General features: G+C 46.8%; 2 non-coding genes across 2 annotated transcripts; one reads left to right on the forward strand and one right to left on the reverse strand.

Moving 5' to 3' along the window:
• The first annotated feature begins 2796 nt into the window (after positions 1–2796).
• Positions 2797–2868, forward strand: TRNAC-GCA (transfer RNA cysteine (anticodon GCA)). The gene has a single exon. It is a non-coding gene; the product is annotated as a tRNA-Cys (tRNA).
• Positions 2869–5688: 2820 nt separating this feature from the next.
• On the reverse strand, positions 5689–5759 carry TRNAC-GCA (transfer RNA cysteine (anticodon GCA)). Its single transcript has one exon. It is a non-coding gene; the product is annotated as a tRNA-Cys (tRNA).
• Between the last annotated feature and the right edge of the window lie 9654 nt (positions 5760–15413).

The following is a 15413-nucleotide window of genomic DNA, read 5'->3' on the forward strand; positions in this document are numbered from 1 at the left end:
CAGGACCCGTGGCTCTCAGGGAGTGAGCCCTCCCTGAGGGGGGCTCAGAGAGTGCACAGAGGATGAAAAATCCACATGTGAAAGTGTAAGTTTGGGTCGTGTAATTATTAAAGACAATTTTATGTCTCATTCAAGCTCTACAAGTAAACTTCTGCAGAAGGAAATTATATCAACTATCTCAAAACTAAAGAACTCCATGACTTTCTGGCTTGGAGAACAAACGTTTTGGTTGATGATCTGAGAATTCATTGTAGGTTCAGAGCTTAGCATGTAATTCAGAAGTACAGTTCATGGGAATTTTATCATTTGAATTTATTATCCCTGACACTAACCATCTTTTACGACCTTTCTTACAACTACCTGAAATACATCTCTTGATGTTTCAGGTCATATAAACAGCAGAAGTCTATATGGGCTAAAAATAGCCTCACATAATAAAACTGTTTGACTGCAAGAAAGTCTTAATCTCTTTCTATTGAGAAATAGCCATTTAAGACAGAGCATGGCCAGCTCTAGTTTTCCTTGAGACTTTGTCTAACTTGATAAGTTGGCAAATAGCTCTTTGTCTAACTTCCTGTGTTGTAACTATTCTGTTCAACAGGAGTTATCTTATCAACATATGCATACGCGCCTGTAAAAACAAAACTTCTTTAATTTTCAGGGCTGTGCTTTAATTCCTCTTTCATTAAAGCTTATTGATTTTGTTAACCAGAGGTTTGAATTTTTAAATTAGTATTTTTTTCCTTAGGGAGGTGGCGATTGTTATTCCAGGTTCATAAGCACTTGGACTTTTGGCTTAGAATCTGGTTGCTGGTCCCTTTCCTGTCCTCGCCCTCCCTGGATGCCTCCTGATAGTGAAGAGTATCTCACTGATGGCAACCTCTGTCTTGTCCCCTCTTTGCTCCTTTTGGTCCTGCAACCTGACCCATCAGCCCTGAAATCAGTCTGGAGTCTCATTGATCCGGGTGATCGCTTCCTTCTTAACCTTTCCCGTCTGCGTCCTCAGTCGTGTCCGACTCTGCGGCCTCTTGGACTGTAGCCTGTCACGCTCTTTTGCCCACAGACTCTTCCAGGCAAGAATACTGGAGCGAATTGCCACTACCTCCTCCAGGGGATGTTTTGACCCAGGGATTGAACCCAAGTCTCCTGAGTCTCCTGCATTGGCAGGAGGATTTTTCTTTTTAACCACCAGGCCATCAGAGTCTGGCAGGACTGAGCATGCAGGCTCTGTGTGGGAGGCAGTTGCATCTGCCTGTCTCTTGCCCTTTAGGAGGCTCCCTAGGGCCCACCCCACCCCCAGCTGTCTCCCTCTGGCTGGGGGGAGGCCTTGTCAGTTGTGTATATAATTTCATCACTTAGCTGGGGCCTGGCCCTTCCTTGAATACCTTGCTCCAAGAATGAATATAAAAACTTTCTCTGCCTTTAAAAACACTGCCATCCACCTTTCCATTTATAGTAAGTCCCCTACAGACAAATGAGTTCCATTCAGAGAGCGTGTTCATAAATCCAATTTGTTCCTGAGTCCAGCCAAGTTAGCCTGGGTACCCAACTAACAATCGACTATCTAGTGGTACATTGTAATAGGCTTATAATACTTTTCACACACGTAATCTGTACATAAAAAACAAACAAAAAATGAAACATTTTAATTTTATAGTACAGTACCTTGAAAAGTACAGTAGGGCACTACAGCAGCTGGTATTCCGGGGCTGGCACGCATGTTCACATCTTTGAAAGTTCAAAACTTGAAGGTTCGTAGTAGAAGACTTGCTGTATTGCAAGGCTCAACTAGCCTCAGAGTTGAGCTTTCCTCTAATTATTCTCAGACACTTACATGGGGATGGACACAGGAGCTCTGTTTCCTGACCAAGGATTGGACCCGAACTTGAACCTGTGTCTCCTGCATTGGGAGTGTGGAGTCAACCACTGGACCACCAGGAAAGTCCCACAGTAGCTTTTTAAAAAGCCCAAGTGAACTTACAGCATACATGCATTTGTCATGCAATTTGGGTTTTTTCACTTAGTGGTATTGTTAAGCATCTTTCCATGACACACTCTGGACCAATTTTATCTTTTCTTGTTGCATCATATTCCTATGACCGCACCATAATGTTTATAGCCAGTCTCCCTGTCAGTGGATACTGAGGTGGTTTCCAGTTCACTGCTAATACAGAAAAAGGTTACAGTGGGTCTCTGCCACTCACTGTGCATTCATGAGTATCTCTGAAGGATACATTCTTACAAGTGGCGCTCTTCTAGAGTATCATTTTTCCTAAGAAACATTTTTTTTTTTTTTACCATGGCAACGTGCTCAATATAGAAAAGTTGGAAGAGAAAAAACACAAAAAGTTGAAATCACCTATAATTCTTCCTAGACACACTTTTGTAACTGCCTTTTCACTTGATGAACTTTCATGAAGATTCTTCTATGTCTTTAAATAACTCTTGGGCATAGGCTGTGAACTTCTTTCAAGTGGGAGAAGACAGTGTCACCATGTCACAGTTACATTGTCACCTCAGCATGCCTGACACACAGTAGATGCTCAGTGACTGTCAGCACCCAAGGGGATTATCTGGATGATTTGAAATGTTTCCCAACCTGTAAAGGTCAACCAGGCTACCAGGGGGCCCCCAGCCAGATGCACATAGAAGTGATGGGGAAACAAAGGCTGATCCCTGGCAGCTGGGAGGCCAGGGTTTAAAAAAGCAGAGCTGACCGAACATCTCAACCAGCAAGATGGAATACTGGTATGTCAACCCAGTAAAAGGCATTAATTATACTATTCCACCAGGTCAGGGGGTATAGCTCAGGGGTAGAGCATTTGACTGCAGATCAAGAGGTCCCTGGTTCAAATCCAGGTGCCCCCTCCTTTTTCTCATTTTCAATCCCAAAGTGGGTCTGACATTACCTGTCCGCACCCCCCCCCCTTCCCCAGATCAGGACACCTGGAGAAGAAATACAAAACCGTTCGAACCCTTTGATTCACAACTCCTGGGAAAATACAGACCCGATCTGAATTTAAAGGTGCCCTTCAGGTGACTTGTATGAAAATGGAAGTGTACAACGCACAGATCCCTGCCTCCTCCAGCTCTTCCGGCTCTGCCTTAGCTCCAGCCAGAGATTTCCACCTTCCACAGATCCGCACGTTCTCCACAGAGGGGGCTGGTGTGTCTCCATCACCCCCCACGTGGGTTATGACGCAGAAGTTGTTGAACTGACAGAAGCCTCTGTATCAGTTTCCTGAGCCCCTCATGCTGGGCTGCAGGTCAGAGGTCCTGGACTGAGTGTCCATGTCCCCAGGTCCTAAAGCTCCCACTGGGTCTGCTCTGACTCACAGACCCAGAGAGAACAGGGCCCATGGAAGAACAGGACCAGCCGATGCTTCTCGGCTATGGGATTAAATCCAAGGAGTGAAGGGGTGGTGGAAGGACTTGCCTGACCCTCCTTGCCTCTTTTCTCTCTCTCCTCTGTGCCACATCATCGGCTCTGGCCAGAGAAAGGAAACAGGGATCACAATAAGAACAGGCAAGACGCAGCTGTCCTTAAAAGCTCATCTCTTTGTTCTGGCCAAATGGAGACCCCTGGCCTCTGTGATTGTAGCCAGCACTCCTCCAGACACTGAGCTGCCCTGTGTCTAGGGAGCCCAGGAGCCCTGCTCGATTGCACCCTGAAGGCATCCCTGCTTGTCATCCCCTTCTGCACCAGCCTCTGCCCCCGGCCAGCCATCCAGGGCCAAGCCATCAGTAGAAGTCCATGGCTGTGTCATGGAGGGCCTCTGGATTAAACTGAGGCCACAGTGCCCCAGCTGGGCTGCCCATCACACACAGGCCTCTGAGGCAGGAAAGTAGGATGTGCTTTCATGGACATGAAGTTCAAGGCTCCAGGTCAGACCTCCTGAATCAGAAGGGTTGGCCATGAAAGCAAAGGACTCCATCGTTTTTTAAAAAATTATTTATTTATGGCTATACTGGGTCTTTCTTGCTGCACGGGCTTCCTCTAGTTGTGGCAGGTGGGGGCTACTCTTTAACTTCGGTGTGTGGGCTTCTCATTGCGGGGGCTTCTCTTGTTGCAGAGGATGGGCTCCAGGGCATGTGGGCTTCCGTAGTTGACACACTGGGGCTTAGCTTCTCTGCCGCATGTGGAATCTTCCTGGACCAGGGGTCAAACCCGGGTCCCCTGCGATGGCAGGTGGATTCTTAACTGCTGGACCACCAGGGAAGTCCTTTATATTTTTAAATATAAACTTTTTGGCAAGATCATTTCTTTTGAATTTTTAAAAAAATTTATTTGGCTGTACCAGGTCATAGCTGTGGCATGTGGGATCTAGTTCCCCAGCTAGGAATTGAACTTGGGCCCTCTGCCTTGGGAACACAAAGTCTTAGCCATTGGACCAGCAGGAAAGTCCCCAAAGATTCTATTTTTAACAAACTCTGGAGAAGATCCCCAAAGAAAGGGAGAATTGGGAATCACCAATTTAGTTTTGTGTTCCATATTATAGGCTCAAAAAGAATTAAGAGACATAATTAAGAGACATGCCTGTGTGCACACGCCTGATTAATAATAGGGTTGGGACCAGATCCACACGGCTGGTTCTCAGGCTCTTCCTGCCCTCAACACCCCAGGGCAGGGCACAACCTTGCCCGCTGCCTTCATCTGCTGCCCATTCTTTTGGCCGAGCCCTGACGGGGTGGGGTGAGATAGACCTTCCCCAGAGATGACCTGAAAGGTTTCCACTTGATATCCACACGCGCGCATGTGCGTGTGTGTGTGTGTGTGTGTGTGTGTGTTCAGTTGTTCAGTCATGTCTGACTCTTTGTGACCCTGTGGGCTGTAGCCTGGCAGGCTCCTCTATCCATGGGATTTCCCAGGCAAGAATACTGAAGTGGGTTGTCATGCCCTCTTCCAGGGGATCTTCCCGACCCAGGGATCAAACCTGTGTCTCTGATGTCTCCTGCGTTCCAGGTGGATTCTTTACCACTGAGTCACCTGGGAAGCCCTCCACCTGATGTCTGGTACTAAATGAAATAAGTTTGCAGGGGCCTGAAAATCCAACCCTTTAAACCTACAGTCAGAGGCCCCTCCCCTGAGCCAGGAGCCCACTTCTGACCCTTTCCTGTGTGACACTGTTTCATGATTGTGGCCTCCCCAGGGAGGGTCCTCCAGTCTCCCAGTCATTGTATTTTAAGTTTGTACTTTTTAATCTATTACAATATTGTTTGTTTTATGTTTTGCTTTTTTTGGCCTAGAGGTATGTGGGATCTTCGCTCCCCAATCAGAGACTGAATCTGCTTCTCCTGCATTGGAAGGCAAAGTCCCAGCCGCTGGACCACCAGGGAAGTCTCTCCACACCCCAGTCATTTCTGTTTCTCCCTGGTCAGCTCTATGGCCTGGCTGAGCCACCCTCTTCTTGCCATAAGCTCTTGTTCCTCCACGCTCCTCATTTGAGCACTCAGAAACTTCTTCTGCTAAAATAGAAGAACGTTCCGGTGATGGGTTGGCAAATAATAAGACAAAAGTCCGCCTGAAGCCACGAGAAAGGGACTGACCTAGTGCAGCGGGGTTGGGTGTTGGAACCCATCTGGCTTTGTGACAAAGGAAAACCTATAACCATGTGATCCTGACCCCTCCTTCTCTCTTCCTAAAGTTTGGGGGACAGAGCTGTTTCAGCAGATAAAAGTAGGCTTATTAGGGGGCACCCGGATTTGAACCAGGGACCTCTTGATCTGCAGTCAAATGCTCTACCCTGAGCTATACCCCTTTCCTGGGGTGTGTGCTCCCCACCCTCACCAGCACACTGTTGTTCCTGTTCATCCCTAGTCTTTCCTGGGCACCTGGCAGACGGACCTCACTGCAAACTGACCCTTCTCTGGCCACGAGCTCAGTTCTCCTGTGCTCATGGGGCCCGGACACTCCTCTGCGCTGACCTGAAGCTCCCCTCTCTCAGCACCCACCTGCGGCCTCACACTGCGCCCTCTAGAAGCACGGATGGACTTTGGGTCTCCAGGGCCATCTCCTCCTCTGCGGTGTTTCCCTCATCCGTGGCCAAGTCCAGGGCTTTGGCAGAGTCTGCAGAGACTTGGTGGACACCGGGGCAGGTATTTGGCTACAAAACCTGCAGCCTCCCCACGAGGCCCAAATGCAGCTCCAGCTTTCCACAGGAGGTCGCAAGCCAGTAGGCTGGCCCGGCTGAAGAGCTGACCCCTCTGGGGGCCTAGAGACAGGCCTCTGCTTGCCAAGCCCTGCTCTGCAGCAGGACAGACCACCCACCACCGAAGGACAGGCTCTGGCGATGCCACCGACTGACCCTTCTTAGCAGCTAAAACATTGTATGGCTGCCACCCAGGGGGCCATGGAGGGCCGCGGCAAAGGTGTGTTAGAAGCAGGACTCATTATTCTTGTAACACGGCTAAGTTCTGGGAGGTAAAAAGAAGAAGGGGGTAGTGGGAAGAAAGAAAGTATTCCTTCTTTGCAGTCATCTCAAATTCCAGGCTGAAGGCACTGCTCATAAAGCCATGGCTTGTAATTGGTACTGAGACTCCCTCCATCCTGCGCTGTATCCATTCTGACCCCTTCAGGACCCCGCCTCCCACACGACCTCCTCCTGGGCTCCACCAGACAGATCTAGGCTTCAGCTCGCATCTGCTGCTGTCCTTTCTCCCTCTGGTCCTCAGCTTTGATGGGATCCTCCAGGGGAAGCTATTAGCTGTGATTGCGGTGGTTCAACAGGGCGAGGTATAGGATGTTGTCATTCCTGGGATATGCTGATGTTTCCTCAAATATTAGACCTCCAGAAGTTTCACAGAGGCAATAGACACCAATAATCTGGAAGATACATGGGTATTTGTCTTTCCCTAGTAAAGAGTTTCCAGGTAAACGGCTGAAGGGCACTTTGGGGAAATCTAGGAGTAAGTTCACATCCCATGGTTGGATATTTTGGAAGAATCCTTTACTCAAGTTTATTCAGATTTCCCTTTCAAGGGATGCCAGGCCTCTGAACTGATTCAGATCTGGGAACCGGATGAGAGGTCAGGAATCGCCTTGTGCTACAAGTCGAGAGGACGGGGGCGGGCTTCCCATCGTCAGCCCCAAGGACCTCAGGACCAGTCACGCACAGCCACGCTCTGTGTGGCATGGACCAGACAGTAACCTCTAACTTGCATCTGGAGGTGAAGAGTCACACTTCTTGAACTCTAACACCCTAGGATCCTCCCCACTGAAATCAGAGAATCCCTCCCCACTGTAAGATCTCCAGCAAGTATCCCTGTCTATAGAGAACAGCTATTAAAATGTATTTCAAGGACACAGATGCTCCACACACCCATGCATCTTCTAATAAGACTTTAGTGAAGGGAATCATTGTTTGAATGCGCAAGTCACACACGATAAATAAGTAATTCTTCTAATCTTAGAGCATGGGATATCTTTCCATTTCTTTGAATCATCTTCAATTTCCTTTGTCAATGTTTTATAGCATATGTCTTTCACCTCCTCACTCAGATTTATTCCTAGGTGTTTTTTAAAATGCGATCTTTAATGGGAATTTTTTCTCTTTCTGATATTTCATTGTTTGCATAAAGAGATGAAATAATTTCTGTATGTTAATCTTGTATCCTGCTACTTTGCTGAATTTATTATCAGTTCTAGTAGTCTTTGCGTAGAGTCTTTAGGGTTTTCCATATAGAGTATCATGTCATCTGCATATAATAATAATTTTACTTCTTCCCATAATCTGTATTTTGATTAAGGATTTCACAGTAAGTTTTAAAAGGCTTTATGCAGACTACTTGGTATATGTTAATAAAATGGAATGATTTCTAATCTGCTAAAAAATGATAAGGAAGTCAGTGGAACTATTACAATTCTAAATCTAAATGCACCCAATAACATAGTATCAAAACATATAAAACAAAATGGACAGAAATAGAAAGGAGAAATAAACAAAGCCTCAATCATAGGACTGAGGAGACTTTACCTTTCCCAATAACTTACGGGACAGGTAAACAATATGGCAGTGGGGTGTGGAGGGCCCATAACAGAGCTGGCAACCATGGCCTAATTGATACACATATACTATTTTCACAAAGATCAGGATGCACGTGAGAAGGGACGGTGTCGTGATAAGTAAAGGGGACGCAAATGGACCCTGAGGTGGCCTGCAGGATTCTCAGGGGACCTTCCTGCAGGGGATTGGATTCCTCCAACTCGTATCTCCGGTGTCTCCTGCATTGTAGGCAGATTCCTTGCTGCTGAGCCATCGGGGAAGGGGGTGGCTAGCAATGTTTTATTTTCCCCTCGGCAATGGATACAGGGCTATCTATAAGTGTTTATTAAATACTGTATTAAATAGTACATATAAGTTTTCTATATGTATATTTCACAATGAAAATCTATTTGCTGGTACTTTCAGACTCTGATGTTGATAGTATGTGTCTATATGTCTTTTCTGGAGAAAAATTTCACAATATAATGGCTTAAACATGCATATGCATAAATTCCATGTCTAGGAATTTATGATAAAGTAAGATGAAACAGAGACACATCTTCAACAGGACCCTTTGCAGAGCTGTCTATAGGAGTGGAATTAGAGACTGCACAGATATCCAACAAAGGACTGGCTAAATAAATGGTAGCAGCAGCCATATAGAATACTACGCAGCTACTATGAAAGGTGTCCTGAAAAGCTTTTTTTTTAATTGGCATGAAAAAGTAATCAAGAGTTCTATTGTTAAAAATCATCATAAAACAGGAAGAAGAGTTAATTGTTGTAAGAAAATTATACACATATTATAAATATGTATTATCTCTGAAATGACTTATTTGCTTTTTTCCAGACAATTCAGTCTTGCTTTTTAAAACAGCAATGGTTTCAATTGTCAGTGTCACTTAAGAAATGCTTTCATCTGAAAAAAAAAAAAAAACTGATTTGAATAAGGATTGAAATGGGTCAACGGAGACAGGTCCTGGCTGCCCAGATTTTACCTTTCTTCCTGATCGTGTTGCACAGAAGACGCAGCATCCAGGCTGCTGTCTCATCGCGCAGTGACACCTGACTCAGGATCTCTGACCTCATTTTGGTGACTCCAGCGGTTTTATTATTTGAGAGAGTTTTTGCATTTCTGCAGAACCAGATAGGTTTTTCTCACAAAGCTTCTGACCCTCACCCACCGCTGGTCCAAGCACATCACCGCTTGGATCTTCCAGTTGCCAGAAAGTAAAAAGAGCGTGAAGACAGCTGTATCCATTTTTCAGCGAACTTCTTTTCCTAATTTAAGAGAGTAATTTATTGGAAACACATCACAAAATTGCCACGACAATGTGAAAGGCAGGACCAAGTCAAACTCCAAGATTCTGAAATCAGCTTCGAATACTGCAGTAGCAATCTCACCGTGAGGCTGGAGCAGTCAGGGAAATGCATTTGCAGAATCCAGAACCAGCCAATCTGGGTGCTTTGTCTCTTGCCCGAGGCTCAGATTCCTTCCAAAGAGGGATCATTTGCATGACCTAGTTAGTATCAAGGCATGCCCACTTCTTAGTTATAAAAGGTCTGAGATTCCTTACCAGATTTGATCCAAGTGGAAACCAGAATGCTATTAGGACGAGGAAATGGAGATTGAGAAGTCAGAGTACTCCCCCTCCATCCACAACGTTAGTTATTATTGAGATATTTGCATCAAGAAATGTGAAGCAGTCGCTGTGTTTACAGTATAGTAATAGTTGTTGCAACCGGACATCTGAGAGGATAGAGAAATTGGGAGACCAGTGCTTTCCTAGTCTGTACTTTTTGCTTCTGCCAAATATCCCTTTGAACTCAATACCAAGGCTCTTTCTCTTACTGTTGTGGTTTAGTTGCTAAGTCATGTCTAACTCTCTGTCCATGGGATTTCCCAGGCAAGAATACTGGAGTGGGTTGCCATTTCCTACTTCAGGAGACCTTTCCGACCCAGGGATCGAACTCACATCTCTTACATTGCAGGCAGATTCTTTGAGACACCTGGGAGGCCCTTCTCTTATTACAAAGTTCAACTTATTATTAGATGTTACTGGATGAGAAACAGAAAGTCTAAGCCACCACAGACATTCAAATGGGAGATGTCAAAGTCGTGTGTGTGTGTGTTTGTGTGTGTGTGCGTGCGTGCATGCGTGTGCATGTGTATGTATGAGTTAAATATTTTTCTAAAAAAACTTTGGGATTACTACGAATATAAAAACACATGTACATAGATGTAGAACTTGGCAACTAGTAACCACTGGCTCTACACAGCTACTCAGGGAGACCGTGTTTGTGTCAAAGTGTTTTAACATCCTTAACCATTACCTGAGGAACAGAAAACACTCCCAGTAGAAGCTAAGGTGAGGGCAAGATGCAGCAACTTGTGTTTCAAGTGTGAGGAGTTGTCCCGAGAGTCTCTGAAACTTTGTGGGAGTGGCCGTCACTGAAGCGGCAATTGGTACCAGAAGCGGGGAAAACAACGAACCCAACTAGGATTGTAATTTGGCAACTGTGCCTTCATTTTCCAGCAGTCTCCGTCATTGAGCAGCACGAGCTGAGTTTTTCAGTGCAGTCATTGGGAAGACTGACCATCTCCACCTGAGTCAGAGAAGAGAATGCAGACATTTGAGCTTTCCATCATGCATCTTCGAGCTTCCCAAACCCTTCGGACTCGGCCCTTCACACCGTTCTCAGAATAGCAGCTGGTCTTTAAAAGTTTTGTCCAAGAAGAGGTGATACTCAAAACCTTCAATGGCAACCACAGACACTGACCAATCAGAATGGATGCCAGTTATAAATAGCCATTAAGTGCCTTCCGGATGAATAACCAGCCTCGAATCGGGACGGTCAGTTGCATCAATTACTCAGCTACTTTGCCACTGAAGCCCTGGGCTCCTGGTTTCTTGGCCCTGAAGAATCAAAGGATTTCCACTTTCTTCAGTCCCAATTAGGGCAGAAAACCAGTCCTACATCTGCCCTATTTTTCTTTAAAGTCTTTTGTCTGCAACCCACTCCAACTGTTGCATTACCCTGGGCACAGCATCACAGAAAGCGAAACTGGAAAAGTAAGCATTGTCTGATGTGGGAGAGTTCACGGCACTGAAGGAAGGTGGAAGACATGGGTTCATGAACCAGGGAAGGTCCAAGGGAAGGAACCCAGCCAGCTTGCTGGGCAAGTCACGCTGGTTAGGGCACTCATGGACGGTGCTCGGGCTCTGCCAACCCTGGGATGTGTGCCACTCAGTCTACGGATATCATGTGAGTCGGAGATGCCAGGAGGACAGAGGGAGGAAATAGCCTTTGATTTTGGTTTCTGCAGCTGCCAGCAGAGGCATTTCTTCCACCAGGGCTTGTGCTCACACAATAGGGAACCCTTAAAACATGGAAAAATGTTGAAAGGCTGGGGAAAAATGGAAAAGGAAGCACCGCATCTGCCTATAAACAAGGATTCTCTGAATCATCAATCAGATGTTTTACTCTGATACAACCAGTGGCATCTATAAGCCTGTTTCAATGCTGAACTTTAACGAAGGGAGCTGAGTTACTACTTATGGGCAGTCACCCCACCTGGCAATACTGTGCCGCTATAACCTGTCACCACTCTACCATGCCTGTGCCCTTCTCCCCGGTCCCACATTCTCCCACCTCTGCACACCTGGCCGTGGTCTATGCCTACAGCCCTGCACCCTGTCTTCCCTCAGTCCTGGGCCAAAGGCATCAGCTGGACCCTTGAGGTTTGCCACCAGAGGTTGTTTAGCATCATACAGGGGTATAAGTTCCACAGGGCATCCCCGGTGGCTCAACAGAAATCCAACTGCAATGCAGGAGCCGCAGGAGACCTGGGTTCAATTCCTGGGTCAGGGAGATCCCCTGGAGGAGGGCATGAACCCCCTCCAGTATTCTTGTCTGGAGAATCCCAGGGACAGAGGAGTCTGGCGGGCTACACACAGGGTCACAAAGAGTTGGACACGACTGAATGACTTACATGCATACTCAAGTTCCAAAATAATTTTCTAGCCACTTAGAATCACTGGATTTTTGGGTCAAGGTTAGCAGGGGAGTGTGTCCTTCCTCAAAACAAAGCTCACATGCCCCTCATTAGTTCTAAGTCAGGATTTCTGGGGCTAATCTGTATTTCAAAATTTTTTAATTTTATTTTCTATTGAAATAGAGTTGTTGTACAATACGTTACAGGTGTACAATGCAGTGATTCACAAATTTTACAGTCATACTCCATTTACAGTTATTATAAAATATTGGTTACATTCCCTGTGTTGTACAATATCTCTTTGTAGCTTATTTTATAACCGAATAGTTTGTACCTCTTAATCCCCTACCCAACATTGCCCCGTTCTCCTGCTACTCCGTATTTTTAATAATGTCCCTAAGTAATTCTGGTGCAGTCAAGCTGGGTAACCTGTGATTCAGTGTGTCCTCCATAATGTAAATTTTAAAGAAGAGGAACTCATGAAGAAGTGAAACACACACAGATCCTTAAAGACAGAACTACGAGGAGCCTGGTGGGCTACAGTCCATGGGATCGCAAATAGTCGGACATGACTGAAGCGACTATGCACGCACACCATGATCTGTGTCAGAGAACACGGGGGACTTGAGAAAGCTGACACAGACCGTGGACGAGTGGTGACGATGGTGAAGGTGGTGGAAAACGCTAAATAGGGTCCTTTATCTGCATCTGCTAATAAAGCAAGCTACCACAGGAGGCACCCGGATTTGAACCAGGGACCTCTTGATCAGCAGTTCTACCCCTGGGCTATACCCCCTTACCTAAATGAAGGTCCTCCTTAGCTTATCTCACCTGTGTTGCCACACCAACCAGTTCCATAGTGTGCTATAAACTTTGTTCATTCCCAAGCAGACTGTGGACATTGGCGGACCCACCACCAACTGGGTAGAGACTGACTTCTGTCTATGAGTTCATCTTTTTTCCATTCCCCAGAGACCCCACACTTGTCTAATCAACACTTTTCCACCCTCTAGCCACAAACCGAATTTCTTCAAAAACTGAAGTCTCATCCTCTCCCCTCACTCAGAAGCTGGTGAGCACTGTCGTGGGGGAGAGAAGACTGTAAGAACTGTAGTTGTATCAGTCAGCGACGCCCACAGTAATGCTTCAAAACAAATAATCCCAGGATTCTGATTCGTGCAACCATAAGTATTTATTTTCATGTTCACAGGGCAGCAGCACAGATGCCAAACAATGATGGATCTCAGCTGGACTTTACCTGGTGGCCCCGCTTCAAGCTGTGGGTCCATCTGTGCTCGGTTTCTGTGAACTGGGCTCAGGTTTGCTCCCTGTCTGTTCATTCCAGAGTCCCAGTTGGAGGAGTAGTAGCTAGCAGGGGAAGCTTTCTCTTGGAAATGGCAAAAATGCAAAAAGTCAAGTCTGACAACGCAAGCAGATCACAAGCCTCTGCTTGTATCACATGTGCTAACATCCCATCAATCAGAACAAGTCATAGGACTAAGCCCTAAAGCAAGGGCAGGGAAACATACCTCCTTCTAATGGGAGGATCTGAAAAGCCTTGTGGCAAAGGGCACAAGACAGAATAAGTGAACAAGGTGGGGGAAAAGTTTAATCTACCATGATCTGCCCTCTTGGTCATAATTATTTACAGCTCTACCACATGCAAAATATACTCAGCTTTATCCCAAGTCTTGAAAGCCTCATTCAATCAGACAAAGTTCAGGATCTACATTAGGTCCGAGTGAGGCACCGGGAAGCTATGATTGAAGCAGCTACACACGTACACCATGATCTGAGTTATCCACCCCTCTCGCAGCCTGAATCCAGTGACAGGACACTGCAGACTCACAGCAGTGGACCACTTGCAGTAGACTTACTGCAATAAACACCTACTTTCACAGACTGGACAAGACAGGAAGCAGATACGAGTATGCAGAAGAAACCACCATGTGCCCTTCTACCGTTGGGTACAGCCAGAGCCTCCTTCGAGACACTGATTTCAGTACTGGCTGGTCTTATTCAGAAAAATGTTGCATAATAAGCCGCCCCCAATCAGTAACACACAACAATAAGCATCTACTGTCGCCTCCATGGGTTTGCAGGAATCAGCTGGTCTAGGCTGGGCTGGGCTGGGTGAGTGGGCTTCAAGCTCTGGGCCAGCTGGCCTTGGCGCCTCTCAGTGAGCTGGGCTCAGGGTTGGATCTTGTGCTCATTCAGGGGCCCGGTGGAAGGAGAGAAGCTTACAGGGAAAGCCTGGCTCAGGGTAAGGGTGGGAGTGCCAGAGGGCAAACCCAGCCTTGCAAGGAGATCTCGGGGCGCTGCTTGCATCATGTCTACCCACATCCTGTTGGCCAAAACACATGGTGTGCCGGTTATCAAGACTCTCAGCTCCAAATTCACCCTTCCATACCTGCTGTGGGATAATGGACTGGGTTCTTTGTTTCTCCTTTAAGTGAGCACAATATTACCAGTTGTCAGTAGAAGGTGCAGGAGGGACACTGCAGGAGAAAGCGGTCCTTTGCCTAGTTCCTGCTACAGGTGTTTGCCCCTGGCCCTCCTGTTGCAAGCTGGGGAGTGGTGTGGGTGTGTAAGGACACTTGGTGATGCTCTGCCCCAGGTACACACCCAAAGGACAAGTCACCTGGTGACCTTGCAGCCCCAGCTGAGTGGGTGACCACTCCTGTACCTGCCAGCCTCCCCCCACCCCATGCACCTGCCAGCCAGCCTCAACTTGCCTCTGCCCAGAAGTCTGGTTTCACATCCTCCCAGTGTGGACACTGCACAGTTCAGGCCTCACACCTCCACAAGGCTTACCTGTGTCCCCCAAGGCTGCTTCCTGCTTGCTTGGAAATCATGAGCTGGTCTGGCTGGGGCAATGTGGTAAGCGGGCTGCAACCCCACCTTCCTCGATGAGGTCTGAATCCTATCTTTGGTGAAGGGTTCCCTTTCCAAATTCGCCCTTGACTGGGCCTTTCACCCCAGGGATACCTTTAGGGTTTTCTTTGTACCTTTATGGGGCTTCCCTGGTGGCTCAGACGGTAAAGTGTCTGCCCTCAATGTGGGAGACCCAGGTTTGATCTCTGGGTCAGGAAGATCCCCTGGAGAAGGAAACGGCATTCCACTCCAGGACACTTGCCTGGAAAATCCCACGGTCGAATACAACTGAGCAACTTCACTTTCACTTTCTTTCACTTTTGCACCTTTATAGTTATTCCCTCTTCATAGCACAATCGTTCTTTAGCACAATCATTCTTTATTTTAAAAAATAAAATAAAGTCCCTGTTTAAAGTCCTGTGTAGTTTCTGTCTCCTGACTGGCCTAGGCTGATAACTGCAGCAGAGCCCAGAGCGAAGGGACGCAGAGCACACCGGCTTCTGCAGCAAAGACAGGTCACAAAACAACAGGGGTAGAAAGGATAGAGGGGAATCACAGCC

This window comes from Ovis aries, chromosome 4 (assembly GCF_016772045.2).
Source record: "Ovis aries strain OAR_USU_Benz2616 breed Rambouillet chromosome 4, ARS-UI_Ramb_v3.0, whole genome shotgun sequence".
Lineage (NCBI taxonomy): Eukaryota > Metazoa > Chordata > Mammalia > Artiodactyla > Bovidae > Ovis > Ovis aries.